The 15,199-nt window shown below is 37.9% G+C and overlaps 1 long non-coding RNA gene across 1 annotated transcript; it reads right to left on the bottom strand.

Moving 5' to 3' along the window:
* Window positions 1-4,324: 4,324 nt before the first annotated feature.
* Window positions 4,325-8,086, bottom strand: LOC140502008 (uncharacterized). Its single transcript, XR_011966478.1, has 2 exons — window positions 5,193-8,086; window positions 4,325-4,481 (listed from the first exon to the last, which is right to left on the bottom strand). It is a non-coding gene; the product is annotated as an uncharacterized lncRNA (long non-coding RNA).
* Window positions 8,087-15,199: the final 7,113 nt, after the last annotated feature.

Genomic DNA, 15,199 nt, shown 5'->3' with positions numbered 1-15,199 from the left:
TGTATAACATTCTCCTGTTCTGCTCATTTCACGCAGCATCAGTTCATTTAAGTCTTTCCAGGTTTTTCTGAAGTCCACCTGTTTATCATTTCTTATAGCCCAATAGTATTCCATTACATTCATATACCCCAACTTGTTCAGCCATTCCTCAATTGATGGGCATCCTCTTGATTTCCAGTTCTTGGCCACCACATAAAGAGATGCTATGAGCATTTTTGTACACATGGGCCCTTTTTTCATTTTTATGATCCCTTTGGGATACTACCCTAGAAGCGGTATTGCTGGATCAAAGGTCATATACATTTTTATAGACCCTTGGGCATAGTTCTTAATTCCTCTCCAGAATGATTGAATTAGCTCACAGCTCCACTAACAAGGAATTAGTGTTCCCACTCTCCCACATCTTCTCCAACATCTATCATTTTCCTGTTTTTCATGTTAACCAATCTGATAGGGGTGATGTGGTACCTCAGAGCTGTTTTGATTTGCATCTCTCTAATCAATAGTGATTTAGAGCATTTTTTCATATGACTATAGATAGCTTTAATTTCTTCCTCTGAAAACTGCCTGTTCATATCCTTTGAATATTTATCAATTGGGAAATAACTTGTATTCTTGTAAATTTGTCTCAGTTCTCTATATATTTTAGAAATGAGGCCTTTACCACAGACTCTAGTTGTAAAAATTCTTTCCCAGTTTTCTGCTTCCCTCCTAATCTTGCAAGCATTGGCTTTGTTTGTGCAAAAAATTTTCAGTTTAATGTAATCAAAGTTATCCCTTTTGCACTTTATAATGTTCTCTATCTCTTGATGGGTCATAAATTTCTCCATTCTCCATAAATCTGACAAATAAACTATTCCTTGCTCCCCTAATTTGTTTATAGTATCAGCCTTTATACCAAATCATGTACCTATTTGAACTTTATTCTGGTATATGGTGACAATTGTTGGTCTATGCCCAGTTTCCACCACACTATTATCTAGTTTTCCCAGCAGTTTTTGTCAAACAGTGAGTTCTCATCCCAGAAGTTCTCATCCCTTCAAACAGTAGACTGCTGTAGTCATTGACTACTGTGTCTTGTGTACCTAACCTATTCCACTGATCTACCCCTCTATTTCTTAGCCAGTACCTTATGGTTGTGATGATTGCTGCTTTATAATAAAATTTGAGATCTGGTTTGGCTAGGCAACCTTCTCTAGCATTTCTTTTCATCAATTCCCTGGATGTTCTGGACCTTTTGTTCTTCCAGATGAATTTTGATATTACTTATTCTAGCTCTATGGAATAATTTTTGGTAGTTTGATTGGTATGGCACTGAATAAATAAATTGATTTAGGTAGAATTGTCATTTTTATTATATTAACTCGGCCTACCCATGAGCAATTGATGTTTTTTCATTTATTTAGATCTGACTTTATTTGTGCAAAAAGTGTTTTATAATTGTGTTCATATAGGCCCTGGGTTTGTTTCAGCAGGTAGACACCCAAATATTTTATAGTGTCTATGGTAATTTTAAATGGAATTTCTCTTTCTAATCTCTTGCTGTAGGGTTTTGTTAGTAATATATAGAAATACAGATGATTTATGTGGGTTTATTTTGTATCCTGCAACTTTGCTAAAGTTGTTTATTATTTCAAGTAGTTTTTGTTTTACTTTATTCCTCAGGATTCTCTAAGTATATCATCATATTATCTTCAAAGAGTGATAACTTAGTTTCTTCTTTTCCTATTCTAATTCCTTTAATTTCTTTTCCTTCTCTTATTGCTAAAGCTAACATTCCTAGTACCATATTGAATAAAGTGGTGATAATAGACATCCTTGTTTCACCCCTGATCCTATTGGAAATGCCTCTGACTTATCTCCATTACTAAAAACAATCTTCAACATTTATTTTAAACAATTTTTAAGTTCCAAATTCTCTCCCTCCCTTCTAGTGAGAAGGGAAGCAGTCTGATAGAGGTTATACACATATAATCATGCAAAACACATTTCCACATTAGTCATGTTGTAAAGGAAAACATAGAAAAAAAAACCCCAAGAAAAATAAAGAAAAGATATGCTTTGATCTGCATGCAGATTCCATCAGTTCTTTCTCTGGAGTTGGACAGTGTTTTCATCATAAGTCCTTCACAATTGTCTTGGATCATTGTATTGCTGAGAATAGCTAAGTCATTCACAGTTGAGCATCATAAAATATTGTTGTTACTATATACAATGGTCTCACGATTCTGCTCACTTCACTCCACATCAGTTCCTGTAAATCTTTCTGGGCTTTTCTTAGAGCTTCCTGCTCATCATTTCTTATACCACATCATAATTACATACAACTTGCATATATTCCCCAATTGATGGACATCCACTTAATTTCCAATTCTTTGCCATCACTAAAAAGGAAAAAACTGCTACAAAAATTTTTATACATATTGGTCCTTTTGGTTTTTGTTTTTTATCTCTTTGGGATACAGATCTAGTAGTGGTATTGCTGGGTCAAAGGATATGCATGGTTTTGTAGCCCTTCAGGCATAATTCTAAATTGCTCTTCAAAATGGTTGAATCAGTATACCACTTCACCAACAGTGTAGTAGTGTCTCAATTTTCCCACATTCCCTCTGACACTTGTCACATTCCTTTTCTGTCATATTAGTCAATGTGATAGGTATGATGTGGTAGCTCAGAGTTATTTTAATTTACATTTTTCTAATCAATAGTGATTTTGAGCATTTTTTCATATGACTATAGATAGCTTTGATTACTTTGTCTGAAAACTGCCTGTTCATACCTGACTTTTTATCAACTGAGAAATTGCTCTTAGTTCTATAAATTTGACTCCATTCTTATATATTTGAGAAGTGAGGTCTTTATCAGAGAAACTTGCTGTAAATTTTTTTCACAGTTATGATTGCTGTGTATTTCCCTCCATTCTATCTACCCCACATTTATCCTTCTCTCTCTCTTTTTCATCTTGTCTGTTCTCAAAAGTGTTTTGTTTCTGACTTTTATCTCCCCTCTATCAGCTACCTCCCTTCCTTCTCTTATCCCCTTTTCCCTGTTACGTTCCTGAATGGTCAGATAGATGTCTATACCCAACTGAGTGTGTATGTTATTTCCTCTTTGAGCAAATTCCTATGAGAATAAGGTTCACCCCCCCCCCCCTTTTCTCATCTTCCTCTCCACTGTAAGCTCTTTCGTCCCTCTCTTATGTCAGATAATTTGCCCCATTCTGCCAGGCCTAGAGGCCTGTGTGGGCTACCCGAGTCTTCTTACCTCACCTCCGAGGTCTTCGGTTGGCCAAAACCGGATGCTCATATGAGAGAAAAGACGTTCCAGAGTCGAACAAGGGTTGAGCTTTATTTCAGGGTCTCGGTTACAAGTGCAGGGGGGTCTTCCTTAGGAGGAAGAGGGGGAGATTTCCTAAGGAGGCTAAGATCTTAAGGGATTGGAAGTAGAAGTACAAGCGGGGAGAGAGGGGGAGGGGAGAGAGGAAAGAAGAAAAGCGGAGCCTACTGTCCTCTTGGCTCCTCACGTGCTAAGAGAGCTTTCAGGCTTCCTCAATCCTACTTAACCTTCAGCCGCATAGTTTGCATCTGAATACCGTGCTGTTAGGTAACTAGGTGTGCCCAGATCTGGGACAATCTCGAGGGCGGGGAGATCTCTCTCCCATCACGTTTCTCACGGGAAGAGGCGGAATTACTCGAGATAGCTCGGTTCACCTCGATCCCCTGCCGTTTCCTGGGGGGGTCTCGTGAGAGCTCTAAGATTTAGAAGTTCCCACCTTTACCCGCCCGAGACTGTCCACACGGAACTGAGCTTCCAATCCCAACACCATTCTACCTTTCCTTTTCCTCTTCTCCTAGTGCATTTGTCTTTCTCACCCCTTCATTTTATTTTTTACATAATCATCTCATGCCCCATGTCTATGTATTCTAGCCCTCTATGTATACTCCAGCAGATCTTTTGAGAAATGAAAGAAAGAAACTGGTTTTTAAATGAGTTTAAAAACTGTTATTAAATTTAAAATTTGGAAACAACCATGTGAATATAATAAGAGATGGAGAAGCTAGCTAAAGTTAGTCCAGGATTCTCTTTCTTCTTCCAACTATTTGTTCTACACTTAAAGCTTTTAAGTGGAAATATATTCACACTTGTACTTTACAGATTTACAGATATGCCATCAGCACCAAATGGCTGATATTTATGCTACATGGTGCTTTGAGATCTTTTGAACAACAGCTCCTCATGTGGCAAGTTGAGTGGGTTTTTAAAAAAAATTCTAGGATTATAGACAATCTGTTCTTAATAACAAAGATTAGTCAGAAAGCACTGCCTCCTTACACACATACTTTAATTTGTTCATGCACTCACTGATACAGGCAAAGTACATATCATTCCCCATTCATGCTCCTTCATCTTGTATAATTCTTGTGCAGGTCCTGCCATGAAACCTCCTTCTAGGCAACTGGTGGCACAATAGAGTGCTAGACCTGGAGTGAGAAAGATATGAATTCCAATCCAGCCTTAGATACTTAAGGCAAGTCACTTAACCTCTGTCTGCCTCAATGTTCTCAAATATAAAATAGGGATAATAATAGTGTCAGCCTCCCAGAGGTGTTGAGAAAAGAAAATGAGATGATAGTTGCAAAGTGCTTAGCACAGGGCCTGGCATATAGTAAGCAATAAATGCTTATTTCCTTTTTCTTCCTTCTTCCGTAGGGAATCTATGAGTTAGCCTTCCTCTAGGTGACTTTTTAAAATATAATTTTATTTTTGTAATGCTGACTACTGCGACATTCACTAGCTGGAAGGTCAAGTAGGTTCGATTTCACCTCATTCCTAAAATTCTCTGGAACCCTTGAAGGGATTGGGACATCTGGCTTCTCTGTAAATGACTCCAATCCCTACTGATGGAATTCTCTCATGTGTTGGGGTCTCCCCTATACCTCACTTCCACTTAGCCACTAACTATTGTATTGGCTTTTATAAAGAAATATTTACTTCAGTAGATAATCACAAATATGCAGACTTACTTGGCAAACACATGGGAGGCATAATCTGTTCCTCCCCTGGGCAGGTTTTCAGTTCATAGCTTAGCTCAGTTCCTATAGATTCCTATCCAAGTTTCATGTGCCAAGCATTCCCAGGCACCCTGACTTTTCAGAGTTTCCCTGCTGGGCAGGCTGACCATACCATCCTACCTGAAATACTGGCTCCAAGATTATCATGACTTGAACTCCTGGTTTCAATAGGCTTCATTGTATGTACTTGAAACTGAGAAGGACACGCTACAGAAAACAGAAACAAATACACCAAGGATCATTTTTCTAGAAGCAGAATAAAAGAGGAAGCAGGGAAAGGAGGTCCTTCACCTCTCACTTGTTCAGGTCATGATGTCTGTGATGTGGATGAACTGTGATCTTCACCCTCTGCATGAAGCCAATAAGAAAGCAGAAGAAAGAAAGCAAACTTTCTCTCTAGTTTTAATGATGCACAAAGCAGACCAAAGGAGGCTACCTCGACCTGTCCAAAAGGGCACAAAAACATTGCCATATTGGGCAATCTAGACATGCTTCAAAAGTCCCTCAAGCGCCCTGGCACATTAGGTCAACAGGAAATGCTCAGACATGCTGGGTTACTCTTTATTTTCAGTTCCAAGTTTTCTTCTTCCCCCATTTCCCTCCCTCACCTACTGAGAAAGTAAGAAAAACAAACACCCAAGACTAATATGCATAGTCATTTTAAGTAAATTTCTATATTAAACAATGTTCCCTCCCCCCAAAAAAAGCAAGAAAAGAAAGAGGAAAAAATATGAAAAAATATGCACTCTGAGTATATCAGATGGATAGCATGTTTTATCATGAGTCCTTTGTAATTGTGGTGGGTCATTGTGTTGATCAAAGTCACTGAATTTTTCAAAGTTGATTATCTTTATAATATTGCTATTACAGTGTAGATTGTTCTCTTGATTCTACTTATTTCACATTGCATCAGTTCTTATAGGTCTTCCCAGGTTTTCTGAAACATCCTTTCCATCATTTCTTACAGCACAATAGTATTCCATCACATTCATGTACCATATTTTTTTCAACCTTTCCCCAACTGATGGTCATCTCCTTAGTTTCCAGTTCTTTCCCACCATAAAAAGAACTGCTATAAATATTTTCACCATATATAGGTCCTTTTCTTATAGATCTAGTACCAGTCAACAGATATGCATAGTAGTTTGGGTCAACAGATATGCATAGTTTGATAGCTTTTTAAGCATAGTTCCAGTTCTATAGTTCACAGTTCCACCAACAGTGTATTAGAGTACCAGTTTTTCCACAGCCCTTCCAGAATTTGTCATTTTCCTTTTTTTAATAGCCTTAGCCAATCTTATGGGTGTGAAATGACATCTCAGAATTGTTTAAACCTGCATTTTTCTAATTGTTAGTGACAGAGCATTTTTTCACCATAACTTGATTTTGTCCTCTGAAAACTGCCTATTCATGTCCTTTGATCACTTATAATTGAGGAATGGCTCTTTTTCTTATATATTTGGTTCAGTTCTCTATATGTTTGAGAAATGGGATCTTTATCAGAGAATCTTGTGGCAAAGGTTTTTTTTTTTCAGTTTCCTAGTTTTCTAATTTTAGCTACATTTGTTTGTGCAAAACTTTTTTTTTAAAATGTAATCACAATTATCTCTTTTATCTTCTGTGAACTCTCTATCTCTTGTTTGGCATGAACGCTTTCTTCCATTATCCGTTGATTTCACAGCAAATTTTTTCCATGCTCCACTAATTTGCTTAGCCCTTTTGGTCTAACTTTAAATCATGTACTGCTTTTGAACTTATCCTGGTAGATAGTGTGAGATGTTGGTCTATGCTTGTTTTCTGCCAGACGACTTTCCAGTTTTCCCAATAATTTTTAAAAATGAAATAGTGAGTTTTTGCCTCCAAATCTTGGATCTTTGGGTTTATAAGAAACTAGGTTACAGTACTAATTTATTTCTATATAATATGTACCTAATCTGTTCTGTGGATGGAGTCCTCTATTTCTTACCTGGTAACAAGTTGTTCTGATGATTGCAGCTTTGTGGCATATCTGCAAACATGGTACATTTTGGTCTGCTTCTTTCCAATTTTTTTTTCATTGATTTTCTTGACCTTTTGCTCTTCTAGGCAAATTTTGTTATTATTTTTTAAGCAATTCTTTGGTAGTTTGATTGGTATGGCACTTCGTAAATAAATTAATTTAGGTAGTATTGTCATTTTTAAAATATTGGCTTTGCCTACCCATGAGCAAAGAGTATTTCTTCAGTTATTTAGATCTGTCTTTATTTATGTGAAGGGCTTTCTAATTGGGCTCATGAAGTTCCAGTATATGTCTTGACAGGTAAATTCACAATATTTTATACTGTCTGTAGTTATTTAAAATGGCACTTTTCTTTCTAACTCTTTCTGCTGCATTATTTTTGATAACATATAGAAATGCTACTGATTTGTATGGTTTTATTTTATATCCTACAAATTTGCTGTAAATATTCATTGTTTTGATTATTTTTTGAGTTGACACTTTGGGGTTCTCTAAATAAATCATCTTATCATCTGAAAAAAGGCATAGTTTCATTTCCTTTTTGTCTATGCTTATTCCATCCTTTTTTCTTGTCTTATTGCTATAGCTAGTATTTCTAGTACAATATTAAATGGTAACAATGAACATCCTTGCTTCAGTTTTGATCTATAAAGACTTCTAGTTTATAAGTAGCCTGACTTTTGAGTATGCTCAGTTTGCCTAACGTGGAGCCTGCTGCTGACCCTTAAGTCCCAGTTACAATGACTTCTCAGGGTTTCATGCTGAGATGGCTAGCTACTGCACCACCCTGCCTCCAATTCTGGTTTCAAGGTCACCTTGGCTTGAATTCCCAGTCCATGAGGATCACCTTCAGCAACTGAAAATGAGGAGGAACAAATAACTGAAACAAACACCCCCAGGCCCATTTCTTGGAGCCAGGTTAAAAGAAGTAGAACAGGTGAAGAGTGAGTTCCTTCCCATTTTCACTGGTTCAGTTCATTGCATCCATGCTAGGCAGAAAAACTAAGAGAGCAGCAGAAAAGATGATGGAAAGAGACAGCAAACAGCTTGGTTATACTACTTTTAAAGATGCAAGCAGCCAGCAAAGAGGCTACCCCCACCCATGTGATCAGGGATACAGCAGGCTTCATGATAGGCAAACTCAAGCTGCTCAAAAGCTAGGTTATATTCCCATTACTGAGAATACTTGCTCTTGGTTTTAGATAGATATTACTTATTTTAAAGAAAGATTCATTTATTTCCATGCTATCTAGTGCATTTTTTTTTTACAGGAATGGGTGTTGCATTTTGTTAAAAAAAAACAAACAAAACTTTTTTGCACCTATTGAAATAATCAGATGTTTTTTGTTGGTTTTGTAATTAATATGATCAATTATCCTTTTGATTTCCCTAATATTGAACCAGCCCTGTATTCCTAGTATAAATACAGCCTGGTTATAGTTTATTATCTTTGTGATACGTTGCTGTAGTCTCCTGGCTAATGTATAATTAAACATTCCCTTTTGATTCTTTTTTTAGGTATCAGAATTATATTTGTGTCATAGAAGGAGTTTGGTAGGATCTTTTCTTTACCTATTTTTTTCTGAACAGTTATATACTACTTAAATAAATTGTTTTTTAAGTGTTTGGTGGAATTGGCTTGTAAATCCATCTAAGTCCTGGGTTCTTTTCCTTTGGTTTTTTTCAGTTGGTCATTTACGGCTTATTCAGTTTCCTTTTTCTAAGATAGGGTAATGTGATCATTCTATTTCCTCTTTGGGTAATCTGAGTGATTTGTATTTTTGCAAATATTCATCCATTTCATTTAGATTGTCAGTTTTATAGGCATATTTTGTTGTTCAGTCGTTTTTTCCGTTGTGCCTGACTCTGTGACTTGGCAAAGATACTGGTGTGGTTTGCCATTTCCTTCTCTAGCTCATTCTATAGATGAGGGAACAGGTAAACAAGGTGAAGTGAATGCCCAGGGCCATAAGGCTAGTAAGTGTCTGAGGCAGGATTTAAACTCAGGAAGATGAGCCTTCCTGACCCTAGGCCCTTGCTCTATCTACTAGCTAACCTAGCTCACTTAAGGAGAAAAAAAAAGTGTTCTGTTTAAGCTAAATACATGATCTCTACCTAGTTAGCTTCCTTTCCAATGATTACATTGGGCTTCTACTGGAAAGCTTCCAGTGTTTTATCTATTTGTTTTAATCTAACATGAAATGGAATCCTCTAGGAGAAACTGGTGTAATGTCAATGCATAGCTATGTTCTGTTGAAGGATCTTGATGTCTAGTAATAATACTGTAGCCTCTTATCTAAAAATATATCCTTAAGGCTATGTAGACTAATACAAAGAAAAGTGAGGCATCCTAGATAGACTATGGAATATATGTCCTACTTCATATAGCTGCCTAGGGGCAACTAGGTGGCACAGTGGATAGAGTTCTTCAATCAGAAGGACCTGAGTTCAAATCTGACCTCAGATGCTTATTAGCTATATGACCCTGGGCAAGCCACTTAGCCCCCATTGCCTATAAACAATCACAAAAAAAGAAAATTGCTGTGCAGTTTGACAACTTCTATTATGAAGTTTTTGAGTATTTCAGTCATTTCTGTTAACCTTAAATTAATGGGAAACATTTAGTGGGGATTGGTTCATTTTCAATTAAAGCTGTATTTTACTCAAATGTCTTCACCCTGACAATAATATTTTACTTCATTAGGTAGAAATAAATTCTTAAAGCTATTTAGAGTAATACAAGTAAAACTGGAACATCTCATATCGCATATTTGCTATGTGTTCTACTTAAGTTACATGCATGATTTCTAGCTAGCAATACAGCTTACTATTGATAATACTCAGTTTTTCCAGCTACTTTTCCAGTAATCTATCAATTAAACTCAATTCCACAATAGGCAACCTCTACTGGTAATTGGTGTCATGCCAGTTTATAATTATGTTCTACTTTTTAATTTTTTCTCCAATTGCATGTATAAACAATTTTCAATATTCTTTTTTTAAAAATTTGAGTTCCAAATTCACTGTCTCCCTCCCTCCACATCCCCCTCATTGAGAAGGCAAGCAATTTGATATAGGCTATACGCATATTTCCATATTCATCATGTTGTGAAAGAGAACAGACAAAAAAGGAACACACCAAGAAAGGTAAAGAATGTTTGTTTTTAAAAAGTATGCTTCTATCTGTATTTAGATTCTATCAGTTCTTTCTCTGGAGGTGGATAGCATTTTTTCCTCATAAGTCCTTCAGAATTGTCTTGGATCGCTGTATTGTTGAGAATAGTTAAGTCATTCACAGTTGATCATCATACAATATTGCATTATACAATACAATTACTGTGTATGATGTTCTCCTGGTCCTGGTCATTTCACTTTGTATCAGTTCATGAGTCTTCCCAGGTTTTTCTGAGAGCATTTCTTATAGTGCAATAATTTTTCATTATAGCCATATACTACAACTTGTTCAGCCATTCCTCAATTAATGGGCATCCTCTCAATTCCAATTCTTTGCCACCACTAAAAGAGCTGCTACAAACATTTTTGTACTTATAGGTTTTTTTCCTTTTTGTTTTTTATCTCTTTGGGATACAGACCTAGTGGTGGTATTGCTGGGCCAAAGGGTGGGCATAGTTTTATAGCCCTTTAGGCATAGTTCCAAGTTGCTCAAATGGCTGAATCAGTTCACAACTCTACTGGCAATGCATTAATGTCTCAATTTTCCCACATCCTCTCCAACATTTGTGTTATGTGTGTGTATGTCTGTATGTATATCTTGTATGTACAGTTTTACGCATGTTGTCTTCCCCATTAGAATGTGTTCTCCTTTAGGTCAGGAACACTTTTTTTGGTCTCTCTTTGTGTCCCCAGAGCTTAAGTACACTGTTTGGCACAAAGCAAGCACTTGATAAATGCATATATAAATATATATATATATTTATATATAATATGTACACATATCTATATAGTGGGAGAACTGTCAATGAAGGTCCAGTGAATGGACCTAGGAATCTAGTGATTCCTAGTGAAGGTGAAACTTAATGGGGGTGAGACTGATGCCTATATACAAAAAGAACAGTGGAAGGATTTGGATGGAATTAAGAAGTGGTAAGTAGTCTGGGGTGCTCCAGGTGCAACAGTGAAAGGACTGGGGTGGTGTTTATGTGCAAGTAATCTGGGGGAGGGATGAGAGTAGAAAGGAATGTCAAGTAGACTAATTAGGTGATCTAGGTGGGTTGGAGTGGGCCAGTTGCCTTGGCCAGAGGCACCACTGATATGAGCTGCTGAAATGTATGGGAAAATTCAGAGACTGGATTGCTTTCAAAGACATGGTCTTTTTTCCTTTTAAAGTTCAAGGTTCTATCACCTCATCAGTGAGTTACTCAGAAATTACAAACACATGGAGAAAATGAAAATATGTTTAGAAGTCCTACAAAGTTGTCTTTACCTCTAGGAAGAAAATAATGGGTTACGGTTTCATTACCCAAGTACTGTTAAGGCTGGATACAAGGACACTCTCAAGGTCTCTCTTAAGAACTTTGGAATTGATTTGTAACATGGGAGACATTGGCGCAGTACCACCCACTCTGTACTCTATGAGCAAAGCAGAATTGAAGTAGCTCTTAAAAAATTTGAAAAAAAGTGGAAATTTAGAGAACCCACCCCAAAAGCTCACATGGACTATTTGGGCCCGACCTGTGGTAGAGTACTCTGAGCTTATGCTTATGTCACAGTCAGACACACTATAACTTGATTCTAGCATAGTGATGACATTTTGGTCCTCTTTGAGAAAGAAGAACAAAAACCAATTGTTAAGGCCTATGAGACTTTCATGGGTTAAGCATTTCCTTTATAGTAGAAGAAATTAATTGCAGACCTAAACCTGATCTCTATTTTGTACATGGAGTACCTTTTCTAGAAGTGACCCTGGGGAGACCCTAAACACAGCTACTGAGTCTTTTTTCAATCATGTCTGACTCTTCGTGACCCCATTTGGAGTTTTCTTGGCGAAGATACTGGTGTGGTTTGCCATCTCCTTCTCCAGCTCATTTTACAGATGAAGAAACTAAGGCAAAGAGGGTTAAGTGACTTGCCCAGGGTCACACAGCTAGTAAGTGTTTGAGGTCAGATCTGAATTCAGGAGGATGGGTCTTCCTGACTCCAGGCCTAGCATTCTGCCCAGTATGGTATGGCACCTATCTACTCACAACCCTAAATACATATCCTACATAAACTGTTTAGAGATTGTCCTTGGAATTCTGCTTTGGGGGTTGGGCATAAGAAGCCAGAGAGAAGGAGAAAAACCTGATCTCCCTCATTTGGGGTCAGGTGACCCCTAGGACTGAGCCTGACCTACAAAAGTCCAGAGTGGCAACCCCTTCTGGGAGGTAGCCCCGGGGAATGCAGGTGACTGGTTTGTGAAGTGCGTGGAGCTCTGAAGAAAACACCAGGTATTCTTGCTTTTAAGAATCCATTGACACGTAACATTGTTGTATATTTGAAAGGAATTGCAAGTTGTCGGTAAAGGATTTGCAGTTTCAGTTGCACTCCTCGATTTTTCTATCCCACTTTGTTATGGAAATACTTGTTTTATTTCTTAAGTTCAGAATAAAATCAATTAATAAATTATAATAATACTAAAAAAAAGAATCCATTGACAGCCTGTGTTCAGGCTGAAGCTGTGTTTCTCCTTGCAAGTGAGTCATTCTTCACTCCAAGTACTCAATGTCATGTGGAGGAGCCTAATAAAAGTGAAAAGCCTGCTCAGTAAATTAGTATGCTGATGAATACATTGTTATGGAAGGGACTGACTCCTGATTCATCTCGTTGGAGGGAACATGAAGGATGAAGTAACGTGGAAATGATTGCTTAAGTATACACATCTCCTGGCAGAGCACTGACTGGTACTTGGGCCCTGTATCTGTTCTGGGTTTGTAAGAGATGAGGGAGCAGGGTGGCAGAATAAGACATAGCCTGCTGAGGGAGAAGAGCACGGCATTCTGCTGGGGATGTACCACATGGCCCTGGATAAGTCAACTTTTGTAGCTGCATATGAAAAGCCATGGCTTTTTGACTGCAACTCAAGAGATGAAGTCCAAGCTTACACAAGCAATAAGTGACAGGCTGAGGTCTGAGCTCAGGTTTTCTGACCCCCAATCCAGTATTCTTTTCCACTGCATCACACATTACTGGTACAAAATGGACTCCAAGAGCATTTTGATCAGTGGCTTTAATAAAGATGACATATTTATCAAATGTGCAGATGACACAATGCTGTGAGAAATAGCTAACATATTGGATGGTGGAATCAGGCTCCCAAAATATCTTGAAGGGTTACAGTATAGGACTGAATCTAATAAGATGATATTGAATTGGGATAAATAGTCTTATGCTTAGGTTTGAAAAAGAATTTCATAAGTGCAAGATGGAGGATGCATGGTTAGAAAGCAGTTTACCAGAATAAGAATTGGGGGTCCTAATGAATTGGAAGCTCAGTATGAGTTAGCAATATTACGTGGCAACCAAAAAAGTTAATGTGATTTTGGACTTGTCAACTGGACCAAACCAACCCCTGAACAGTGGATGGCCAGAGCTGAATGGAGCAGACTACAGACAGGAGAGTCAGGAATCGAACAGAAGTTTAATTTCAAAGTGAGAGAAAGGGCTTGCAAGCAAGGAGGCAGATTAGACATATGTACGGGACCTCACCCCTAGAGGGAGACCTAAGGCAGTATGGGAAGATCTCAATATTTATACCAATGGTTGGACATTGTGCTATAGCTCTGACAATGAGGGGTAACATCAAAAATGTGACAAGTTTGATTCATAGCAGGGCTTCATGACCAGAACTTGTCCAAGCTTGTCTGGTGCTTGTCTGAACTTAGACCTAGTGCTCAGGTCAAAGCAATATGAAATTTTTTTTTTTGCCAGATTTTGCCAGAGAGTAAGATCATCCAGAGGGTGAGCACAAAGGATTGTTGCTATGCCAAGCTCAGGGAACAGCTTACTTGGTGGGCTTAACTCTAGAAAACAGAGTGTTTCCTGATATCTTGACAGACATCAATAAGAGTGGCTTATCTACTAGGAATAAGGGGGTTAGATAGTCCCTCTGTATTCTTTCTTAAGACCTCATCTGGAGTATGACGTTCTGTTGTGGGCACCAGTGTTTAAGTAGGAAATTAATAAACTAGAGGAGGACGACCAGGATGGTGAAAGACCTTAAATCCATGGCATTCAAAGTTAAGTTGGAAGAAATGAGGGTATTTAGCCTGGAGGAGAGAAGTCTCAAAGTAGGACATGATAGCAGCAAGTATTGGAAAGTCTGTTGTGGGGAAGACACATTAAATCTGCTCTGCTTGATCCAAAAGAGCAGAGCTATGGGCAAGAAGCAGAAGTGCAAAGAGGTGAATTTAGATGTGACATAAGGAAAAACGTTCCAACAATTAGCGCTATGCAAAAGTGTAATGGACTGCTAAGGAGAAGGTGGGCTCTCTCTCAAGCAGAGGCTGGCGTTGTCCATTTGGGAGCACAGCTGCACCTCGTGGGCTTGAGATCTCTTTCAGCTCTAAAAGTCTGTGATGGGAGCAGAGGAAACTGGGATGTGACTTTAAATATTTGATTGAAATATTTTTAGAAGAAAAATCATCTAGAAGAAATAAAGGCTGCATCATTCGAGAAGGCATAAGAAGGATGAAGGGGGAGGCGTTAATGCTCACTTTTGCTTTCTGTTTGTTGTTGTTTAGTCATTTTCAGTTGTGTCTGACTAGGACCCTATTTGGGGTTTTCTTGGCAAAGACAATGGAGTAGTTTGCCATTTCCTTTGACAGTGATCGACTAAAATACAAACTTCTCAATTTAGCATTAAAAGCTTTTCATCACTGAGCTACAACCTGTATTTCCAGATTTATTTCTTATTACTCCCCCTCACACATTCCACATTCCAACCAAATTGGTCTACTTGTGCTGTTCCTTGTATAAATCATTCCATCTCCTAACTGAGAATGCTTTCTGCTTTCTTTTCACCTTTTTCTTTGGAAGCTGTCAGCTCAAGTGACCTCTAGACAAGGTCTTTCCTAATTCCCCAATTTCTTAGTGCTTCCCCTAATTATGTTGTATATATTTTGTATCTGTA

Source organism: Notamacropus eugenii, chromosome 4 (assembly GCF_028372415.1).
Source record: "Notamacropus eugenii isolate mMacEug1 chromosome 4, mMacEug1.pri_v2, whole genome shotgun sequence".
Classification (NCBI taxonomy): Eukaryota; Metazoa; Chordata; class Mammalia; order Diprotodontia; family Macropodidae; genus Notamacropus; species Notamacropus eugenii.
Note: the sequence above shows the minus strand (reverse complement) of the source record. Positions and strands in the feature narration are given on the sequence as shown.